Source organism: Phasianus colchicus, chromosome 2 (genome assembly GCF_987193195.1).
Source record: "Phasianus colchicus chromosome 2, bPhaCol1.hap1.1, whole genome shotgun sequence".
In the NCBI taxonomy this organism is placed as follows: Eukaryota; Metazoa; Chordata; class Aves; order Galliformes; family Phasianidae; genus Phasianus; species Phasianus colchicus.
This window is the reverse complement of record NC_143437.1, coordinates 32952949-32964204: the sequence shown is the minus strand read 5'-3', so window position 1 is coordinate 32964204 and position 11256 is coordinate 32952949. Positions and strand designations below refer to the sequence as shown.

Here is an 11256-nt window from a genome sequence, read left to right as displayed (position 1 = left end):
CTTTTGGAATTATCTTACCTCACTTTGGGCTCCTTTTAGGCTAGGAGTTAAGTTATGACCATATCACGTGACAAGTAATACTTCATAACAAAAAGCCATGTGTAAACATGACATGCTTCCCTTGACACATGCCAACCAGGTGAATTAAACCTTAGGAGAAGTTTGTCCCATTTTAAGTTAGCGTGTCTTGACATGTGCTGACAGCTCTTGTTGAAATTTGGCTTTAGGGAATACTTCCAGACTCCAGGAAGAAGGACAGAAGAGATGAAGTGCATGAGATCTGAACTTGGAAGATGACTGAGGTATGTGAGGCTGAATAAATATTTCTAGAAAACTGAAATATGTATAACACTGCTATGGGAAAAGTGTTATGACAAGTATTGTAACTGCTGTTATGACATCGGGAGACTTCAGTTTAGAGATGAGATTTATCCAGAATAGCCACAGGTTCCTCTCTCCTGGGTGAGTGTACACTTAGACAGCTCTCTGGGAACAAAATTTTTTTTCCCTCATCCTGCTATGGACATTTCTTTGTTGCTCTTTTGTTTATAAAATTGTCACCTGAAGCAACCATTGCACATCCCCAACCCTTAGAGACTTGGAGTGGTGAATTTACTCTCAGGGACACCTGGGTCCCCTGTATGCATGGATATGCAGGAAGGACTGGCTGCAGCTGGAACTCAGGGTCCATGGAAGGGTGCTGGTTTCTTTGCAGAGTTACAGAGGCCCTTCTTCACCTGTAAAAATTCAGTGGGAGCAGTAAATGCTCAGCACCTCCAAAGATCAAGGCAGCATTATTTTCTACTCCCTCCCTACTGCAGACTCATATCTCATTTGCTTTTCTGACCAAACTGCTCGCTGGGTAGCTGTCTTCAGTGATCTGTCCATGATAATGTAGCTAGAGTGCTACTTTAATTTTGCTTGCAAATAGGCAGCAACAGATGGCACAATGCAGGTAAGAGAATTATCTGCCATTAAGGAAAGCACACCCCAAGACTAGCAAATCTACCTTTTTTATTTGCAAGAAAGACAGATCAGGGAATTTTAATATGAAGCAAAACAAGAAGAAAAATAGAGAATAAGAAAATAAAAGGTTAGGCATAAGGAAACATTTGGGAAGAAATAAAGAGATTTAGATGAAAACTATCTGCTTTCAAACAAGTGCAAAAATTATGTAAAAGGAAAAAGAAAGAAAAAGGAAATAAGTTCAATGCATATGGGCAGTCCATGTGCAGCGTTGTGTGGCTGCTCAGGAAAATGAACACATCAAGTAATGGAAAGGAGAAATGAAATAGTAAAGGATCACAGGATTTCAAATTAGCTGAACAAATTGTATTGGGGAAGTATGTAGACCATACAGTACAATAGCTGGAATTGGCAGACAGTTTATAACAATGGTTCTGAGTGAATGGCCCTTCATCTCCTGTCCAAATTTAAGATAATGCTGGTGTATCATAGGCATTTCATTTTTATCATTACCAACATTTTAGACCAATATTCTATTTTCTTATATGTCTTTATGGTGCCAAGTTGAAGTAGCCAAGGAATTAATTTGATGAAGAATTTGGTGACTTTGAAGAAGAGATGAAAGGAAAAGGCAAGTGTTTTTAGGATTATTAGAAACTTACAGAAAAAAGAAAGAATATAAAACTTTCAAATTGGGACTGGACAGGAAATATTTCATTTTGTTTTGAATCACTTTTGATCTTCCTAAGGTCTTTTACAAAGGCTGTGTGTCAGTTCAGAGAGTAAAAAAACTACTTTAATTTTCAGTATGTAAAAATTCTATGGCAATTTTGAAGCAAATCATTTCTACCAGTGTATGTTTTTCTCTTGTTTCAGAAAATCCTACCTATTTGAGTTGTCCAAGCCAATAGTTTCTTCTGATTTTGTGGTCCAAAAAAATATTTTCTTTGTTTGTACATTTACTGAAATTTTTACTTGACTTTAGTGTCAAAAGCCTCAGCTGTAACTGGCCCCTGAAATCTCAGTTTTCACAGCAATGTCTAGAAAGGGATGGAATCTATCAAAACACAAGTCTTTGGCAAACAATAATGAAAAGAAGTGTGGGCAAACGGAAGTATAATTCTTCAAATCCTTCTTACAACACAGATCTACTGCTTGTATTTGTGTTTTTCACACTCAATGCAACAAAAAAGAGCATTTTTTAAATTCAGAATTCTGCTTCTTGCAAGACGCAGAGTATAATGGGGCAACAGCAGTTATCAGGTACTCTGAAAATTCATTTTGAGGTAGCACCCTCATTCTCTGTCCTGCCTTTTCTTCTCTCCCTTATGAAGGTGCTTTCCTTTGAAGCACTGCTTGCTACTCACTGTCAGTGTGCTATTTGTACTTCGCAAAGGAACTCCAGCTCCTGTGATTTGACAGATCACTGTCGCAGACATTCAGAAACATGAGAAAGTGATATAGGCTATAATAAGATGATGTAAAATTCTATGCAGCATATCAAACATAACCATTTTAAAATTCATATATTTTACTGGCAGCAAAAAGCTTTCTAAGGAGGTGGCATGCTCCTAGCTTTTGCTATTCTGAAATCTGCCAGTCAGATTCTACATCAGCCTGGATTTATACTTAGCTTTATCAGGCAGACCAGTCAGCACTGAATGGCATTAATGTCATCTTGTGGTAATGAAAGTAAAGATAACCATCCCAGAGACTGTTTGGGAAAAAGCTAACTGATGCAAGTAGCTGCAGGCTCTCTTCATAATTCACATTTTTCTCGTAGATGAGAGTATGATCTAGAAATTGTTTTAGGCTTTCTTACTGATGAAAAAGAAAGAATTTTGTTGCTGATGGGCACAAGAAACAGTAATAAATAGCCACATGTACGTACTCAAGAAGGGAAAACAGTTTGCATTTTATCAACAAAGCAAAGGATTCAAAGTGTCACCCTGGTTGTTTTACAAGTTACAGCAGTGAGAATGGAGAAAAAATCTTCTTTGTAACAATGATAGCATGAATGATAACACACAAGATCATTAGTGCCCATTCTGTATTAGTTGTCTGCTGGATACTGCCTATGTGGAGGCCATTTTCTGGTGGCAGACTGCAGCAGCATGAAATAATTTCTGTTGAAATGAAACTGACCAACCTGCCTGCAAGCTTATTGTGCTGGACACTTTTTGGACCTTGATGTGTGAAAGGATTGTACAATTTTTAGTGGTAGATAACCTGTTCGCTGCTTTGTGTTACTTTATGAGTGGGACATTTTAGCAATGTCCTGGCATACTAGCCAAACAACTTGGGCTGGAGAGGTGTTTCACAATAAAATTCTTTCAAGTATTTAAGTGAAAAGACAATATGGAAATAGGAAAAAATACTTCCCTTTTGGATCAGGTTTTAACTAATGTGAAAACAAAGATAAGCACTAAAGCCTTCTTCAGAATGAACTATCAGTTTAGGAAGATGATTTTGATTATTAGTCTTCTCCTTTTTCCATCCCATTAAAAATGCTGTGACAAAGATAGCCAATATAGTCCTTGACTACCAGTAAGGATAACAAAAGTGAATCTCTGTTCTGTGAACCATTTACTCTCAACAAAAGCAATGTACAATGTAGAGGGGTTGCTACTGTGCAACTGAAGAAGATCTGTACATTTGTAAAGTGTCCATCAATAAGACTGCCTCCATTGTCTATCTTCCTTAATTTGATCACTGGGATTGCATATTTATAGTTTCAAAGCTCAAGATGATGTACTATGCTTTCTTCAGTAAGGTACGGAGCAAGGAGTAAGAGAATAAGACTACACAGAACAAATTATCTTCACTGTGAGAAAGAACTCTACTGTTTAGAGGGATGAATCTTATCATGATAAGCTTGAGATTGTCAAAAAGTTGCACACTGACACAGAGATTATACAGAAGTACAGGAATACTTGGCTTACATGCTCCATGCAAGCAAGATCAATAATTTGCAAGCTAGAAACTGTTGGGAAAGCTGTAAGATATATTGCTTGGTATGTGAAAGTGGTCAAGAGGGAAGAAGATGGGCAGAAAGAGTGGATCATAATTGCTGGGGACTGTGTTCACAGAGAAACAAACCTGTGCCAGATTGTCTTGCCAGTCTGAGATGTGAGGTAGAATTAATTTTATTACAGTTCGTTGTGAATAGAGATCCAGGTGAAAGCCAAACAAGGAGACATAGGGTTGGTGAGAGACTGTCATATATTTGAAAGTTAATGAACCTGCAGGAATGCACTTAGGGCTAGTTACTGTTGCTGGGGGGCAGCCAAGGAAGAGGACTGAGGAAGCTGGGCTAACCCAGTCTTGTGGTAAGAATGTGGCCATTCTGGCCACCCACTCAGCTCTCCATACTTCCTGTGTGCTGTCTGGTGCACAGATCAGCATATGGAAAGGGTATTGTCAAAGCTATGTCTTGTGACAGCTCCTGCAGGCATGTTCTCTGATGGGAGAGAAAATGAGCAAAGAATTAAGGATGTTTGTGCTTTCTTGTTATTTAGTGAGACAGTGTGGTTGGTATTGATTGAGTGTGCCAAGAACTGTCATCATAACCTTCACAGTACTCACTATTTCCATGTACCCCCTTTCGCCCTGTGAGCTGCATTTCTGTACATTTAAATCCGTAGTGTTAAGTTCAGGGGGCTCAGTAGCATCTCCTCTGTTCCTCTTTTCAGGATATGTAGAGACAATGACTGAGGTTTCTCATGACATGATGTATAACTAGTCTTAGAATGTGGCCAGTAAGACACCCTGTATGCCCAAGTATATGAGCTGGCTACTCCTTCCTCAGAAGGTGGACTAGATATTATGGCTGAAAGACCTACTTGGAGCTTGAGCACCTCTGGGATAATTCTTTCATGAAATCCTGAATGACTTCTTTATCTTTGTAATATGACTCTGATTTCCATGAGATTACTTGATGAAAGGTACTTCATGTCACCTAGTTTGCTGTTCCTTGCTTATGGCTATAGTTCATGCTAATTTGAAGCGTTATGGAAAGAGCTTAGTTCTGCTAGCAATCAGCAACACAATGGATACCACATTTAGTTTGCTGACTAATTGTCTGTAGTTCTACATATAGCATCGTATATAACACCAGCAGTTCAAGCACTGCCTTTACAGGGCTGCCCATTAAAACATCTTCATATTATGTGACTCCATCCTGATTTGTGTATTGTACAAGACAGAGCCAGAAAGCCTGGGAATATGACTTTGTGAAGTAGCTTTATCCAAGTCCCTATTAACAGATGTATTCATATAGTAGCAGATCAGGTGATTGGCTGCTTATCACCTTAGACTTTGCTGTCCGGCATGACCTAATAAATGATTGATGATTTTGCTTTATTTACTGAGACAAAAATTATCAGACTCAACTTTAAACAGGATAGGGTGGAGACCATCTAAAGTTCGCAAAACCAATTTTGATGGGATTCCAAAGAAAAGAAAAGCTCTTTTGAATCTTTTGGAAAAAATAATGTTCTTCACATCTGGTACACTAATTACTTAGCATCAAATTCTGGTTCCAAAAGGTATGTCTGGAGGAACAGACAGGGGCTGCTGCAGGCAGAATTTAGGAGACAGGACTTTGCTATACTCTCTAAGTTGGGAAGTGATTCACTACAGTAGCACTTTACTGCTCTAGGTTTACCCCCAAAACGAGGGCACATTTAAGCATTTTCTTCATTCACCAAATTTTTTACTCATTTATTATATAAGAAAATAAAACCAAAATTAAAATGAAAACATCATCAGTTGTAATGCTTGTAAAGTACTGGACAAGGCAGAGAAGGATAAGAAAGAGGAAGAGTTAAAACCCATCGTGGGGTTACATGTTTTACCTAGGCTTTGAGGTACAACTCTGCAATAATTAAATGCGATAGTTGTAGACAGCATCCTGAGCATACAGAGCACCTGTGTGACAGTAAGAAGGTTGGATTGTATTTCCAGGAAGGAATCTGTCTTACACAAGTATCCTTCTCTGAAAGTAATGTCTTCTAATTATTTCCAGGGGAACTATAACAGATACAAAGAGCACAATAACACTTTGATAGAGCAAATTCTCAGCTATAAGCTCTATTTTTCAACATAGTTACCACTGTTAGCTATGCATATTCTCCAGAAATAAACAAGAGCCTGAATAGTATGCTCATAAAAATCTTCCTGGCAGTCTGGGATATGGTTTGTCTTCCATGTCACTGTTGTCACTACTGAAACACCCCACCCATTGCTTCACTGTGCTCACATCCATTGTTTGATCTCCATAAACATTTAGCGAGTGTTGACGAATGTCAGTGAGTGCCATTTTTTACTGTAGGGGGGAATTAAATCCTACACCATTGCTAAAGACATGCTTCCATGTAAGATGCCTTTTTGTCAAACTGCCCCTCTGTTGCCATCTGTCACAAAGCAGCAAAATGTAACAGAATATTGGTGAGAAGGTTCTACCTCTTCTGCCATACCACCATTATCTACCTCTGACTTCATGGGCCAACATAATAAAATAAGAGGCATTACTTTCAGAGCAGCCCTCATAATTCCACTAAATATCTATTAATAGACATAGTCAGAAGTGGAATATCAGCCCAAACTGGCTTCTCTGACCCAGACTGACAGTTCTTCAGGTATGTAAACAGCTTAGAGGAGAACTTACAGTGCTAAATTCAAAATTGCCCAGTCTGCACACAAACGAAATGATTTAACAATAATGTTCCATACACACCAGCACACCTGCAGGATAATAACACAGGCAGTGCCTGTCATGTATCCTTTCAAATAAAATGCATTGCATATCAGAGAGGTGTTTAAGAATCTGCTCTGCATGTTTACTGGCAAGAGAATCTTTCTGTCCTATCCAACTTTTTACATGGAACTATTTTTCAGTAATGCTTTCTTAAAACAGTCTTAGAAAATTTAACTTTACTTTGTACTCCTCACAGGTTTTTGCATGTATTTTTGAGAAAATAAAAGATATTTATAATTCAGGAAAAATGAGTTCTTTACAAAGGACAAAAAGATACTACCATCAGAAGCTTAGCTCTCGTTTATGGTGTCAAGAAGAAGCCAACATGTACATCTGTCTCTCTGTGATGTATGTTGTGCAAGGTACTGTGATTCAAGAGTGCCCCTGTCTTGCAGTGGGTAATACTCTCAGGCATGTTGTTGAAAGCACAGATGTTCAGAGAGTCAAGTAGATGATTAAGTTTGATTCCAGAGCTTTTATATTTTTAACACAAAGATCTCTAGCATCTGTTTTAAGCCTGCTGTTGAGTGGCTACAGACTGTCACAACTCCAGCTCTGACATTTACACCTCTGACTTTTTTCTCACAAAGGGAGATGACCACACCTCCATTATCTCATCCTATGTTGTCCAATTAACTCTAAGCAAGCCTTTGCAAGTACCAGAAATCGTCCAACTACAGCTTTCTTCTGCTTCTTAGCAACTTTTGTGACAACCACAACTAAATCACATGGTGCTCTGCTCTTCAGAAGAGCTGAGCTGGATGGCCAGAAGTAAGCGTGGGTCTTCACAATGTGCTGCAGAACAGACAATGCAAAAGGAACACATCCCTGAGGTAAAGATGGCCAGCAGCATGCTGAATGGGGAGCTCACCAAAAGGGGCACCAAGGTGGTTGGGGCTGGAGTGCTTGGCTTGTGAAGAGAGACTAGGGAAGCTGATCTTGATCTTTTTCCAGAAGAGAAAGCTTTGGTGGGAGTACTAATGGCAGCCATTTAGTCCCTATGAGGAGGTTATGGAGGAGGTAAAGCCAGGCTCTTCACGGTGGTATGTGGCAGGAGAACAAAGATTAATGGACATAAGCTGAAATGGGAGAGGTTCAAATGGATGTAAAGAAAAGCTTTTTCATCCTGTGGACAATTATGAGGTTGGAAACAGCTGCCAGAGGAGGTTGTTTCATCTCATTCTTCGGAGGGTTTCACAAACCAGTTACCACAGAATCATACATAGAATGGCATAGATTGGAGGAAACTTTAAAGATCACCTAGTTCCAACCCCCCTGCCATGAGCAGGATTGCCAGCCACTAGATCAGGCTGCCCAGGATCATATCCAACCTGGCCTTGTATGTCTCCAGAGATGGGACATCCATAGCCCCTCTGGGCAACCTATTCAGTACTTTACCACCCTCTAAGTAAAGAATGTCTTCCTTACATCTAACCTAGATCTCTACTCTTAGTTTAAAGCCATTCCCCCTCATCCTATCACTATTGGATCATGTTTTGCTTGTAAGATCCTTTCAAGTACTGGAAAGCCACAATGGGGTGTCCCTGGAGCCTTCTCCAAGCTAAATAAACCCAATGCTCTCAACCTTTCTTCACAGGAGAGATGCTCCAGCATCCTAATAATTTCACAGCCATCCTCTGGACCCACACCAATAGTTCCACATCCCTCCTGTAGTACGCTACACAGTACTCCAGATGAGGCCTCACAAGGGCAGAGCAGTTGGTGAGAATCACATCTCTCTCCCTGCTGGCCTTCCCTCTTTTGATGCAGGATACTGTGATATCCTAGGATACTGTTGACCTTCCAGGCTGCAAGGGAACTGACTCATATCCAACTTTTTGTCCAGCAGAACCCCATGTCCTTCTTGGCAGAGCTGCTGTCAATGAGTTCTCCCAGTCTGTAACTGGGATTATCTCAACCCAGCTGCAACACACCCAGCTCTGGCCCCAGATCTAACCATGGTTTCAGAAAGGGGCTGAACTGGAAACCTCCTGAGGTCCTTCTCAGCCTGTATTCTTTAAAATAGATCATGTACTCATGAATGGAGTCCACTCAAAGGTCACATAAGTGGGATTAACTGTGCTGGATGTGGTTAACAAGATGAAGAGTCTGCCAGCACCTCAAGTAAATCTGTGTATCATACTATCATACAGCTAGTGTATGATAGACCGGTCTTACTAGGCCCTGCTAACAACAATTTCTCTTTATTAAAACAATAAATATATTAAAATCAGGCATTTTAACCATTTTAATTTCCCTTTCTTTATTGCCTTGTCTAAAATTAAAATAATTTAGCTTTTAGTTGGGAGTATGATCTGCCAGAAGACTGAATGGCAACTCAGGAGACCTACTTTTCCTCTGAGCCCTTTTGCATTCTGTTGATGAAAATGGACGGAAATGAACAGTATTATGTAATTATCCAACCGAAAAAATGATCTCTCTTTCTGTCTGTGAATAAGCTAATGCTGGCTGGTGAAGAGGAGAAAGTTGCAACATTACTACTGGGAATTTGTATGGAAAGCAGTGTTGAACAGTAGCAATTTAAAACTTTTTTTTTAGGAGCTCTATGTGGTTTCAGCAGAGAAATATGCTTGAGGAATCTGACACCTTTTTTTCTATCAAGATCAGAATTGGTATTACATAGACATTTGGAAGCAAAATCCAAAATAAAATGAAACCACAAAACAAAACAAAAAAACCCTAACCTGTACTATCTTTCCTAACTTTTCATTTTTTTGATAGGTTATTACTGTAACTGTGACTAACAACAATACCAATTACAGATATAACTATAGCTGTTGCTATTACTACTGCTTCTGCTATTACAGTAATTATTGCTATTACTGTTACTATTACTATTAGCATTACTATTGCTTCCCTGGCTGTAATGACTTCAGTTTGTGCACATTAGGATGATTTTTAAAATGAACACAATTTCTGTTTCAGTAAATAAAGACTTTAGGTGATCACAACAGCTCCTTCTGAGCTTGATACAATAAGTGCTAACTTTATTATAGAATCATGATCTTTTAACTTCAATAGATACTGTGCATGTTGATCAGCTGTCACCTGAAAGTGAATAAAATACTTATATTGTTTTAGGAATAAACCAATTTTTAGGAAGATATAAGAATATAGAGATGCAAATATTAGTGACAGAGTTGGAGTAGTCACTTTCTGTGGGCAGATGTTTCCTACACAAAGTGGAGTGTCTACTGAAGTTATCTCCTTTCTCCAGTTTCTCTTCTTGTTACTTCCCTTCAGCAGCTCCCAGCAGAATCTGCATCATCAGTTTAAAAAGTCCACAAAGGGGGTTAATATCAACTCATCTGACTTTATCTGTAGAGGAATAAGATGTGCAAGGCTTCCTACCCACAGAGCTGTGGACCTAGCAGCTCCCACTTCTGTGTGGCAATGGGCAATGCAGGAGTGGTGATCTTTTCAGCCAGCACTGCTAAACTCATGTAAGACATTGGTTCATGAGTACAGGAAGGGAAGTGCCTGGTAGCTTTTGAATTCTACAGCAGGCATATATTGACATATTAACATGCAAACACAGTGAATCTGTGTTTCAGGCTGTTCTGTTGCTCATTTACTTTTGCTTTATATCTGAGCTATCAGTTTGTGGTGTAAATTTGGTTAGCAGATTAAATAGACTTTTCTCTTTAATACCATTACTATATTTTGTACTGAATGTTTATGAAATTACAGTAGAATGGCTGCTGTGTAGATGCTGATGAAGACAATATGTATTACTTATGAAAATACTTGGAGCAGGAATGACTCATACTGGCCCACTCAGTGAATAAAATCACAGACTTCTGAGTAATGTATACTATCAATAGCACCCATTCATCACTTTAAGTACAGACAGACACACTTAATTGGCTTTGGCACTAAAACAGAACTCCAGTATGAACCAAAATCAGTCTGCAAGAAGGCTCTGAAAACAAAGCGTAAGGTGGGACTCATCTTTTCACAGGATACACCAGCTATAATAATTTTCTCATCTTTCCACAGTGAAGATCATCATCTTCCAGCTACTTGCCAGTTTATTTTTTATTCTTTTGTCACATTTTTTGCACACAATTTTATTTCATTCCATTATTGATTACTTGCAGCTTGGGATTTCTTTTCCTGCAACCAGTTTAGATACATATTTGTAACTCTTTGCTATCTCTTTGATTATTAGCCGCTAAGCACCCTGTGTATCTGACTCACAAATGCTCTCATAATGATCTTTAGAAAGAAGTGCTCAAATTATCAGGAACTACAAGGAGAATTCATATGAAGGATACTAATATTTGCAAATGAATCTGAATAAACAGCTCTAGCTTAGAGATACATATCAAGATGTTTCCTTCTTGTATTCTGGTCTGGTATACTCTGCTGAGGCAAATAATCTCTTCAGCAGCATAACACACAGGTTATACTGCCGTTGGTGTTACATAGATTTGTATGTTATATACATATATAGACTGGACTGAACTGGAATAGTTCTGTTGGAAAATGCCTACAAAGATCATCAAGTC

The 11256-nt window shown here is 38.9% G+C and overlaps 1 long non-coding RNA gene across 1 annotated transcript in view; it reads left to right on the top strand.

Moving 5' to 3' along the window:
* Positions 1-233: 233 nt before the first annotated feature.
* The window catches only part of LOC149918950 (uncharacterized), a 35249-nt gene continuing 24226 nt past the window's right edge, over positions 234-11256 (top strand). The window contains exon 1 of the long non-coding RNA XR_016464674.1: positions 234-302. This is a non-coding gene — a long non-coding RNA (uncharacterized LOC149918950). The remainder of the gene's footprint in view (positions 303-11256) is intronic.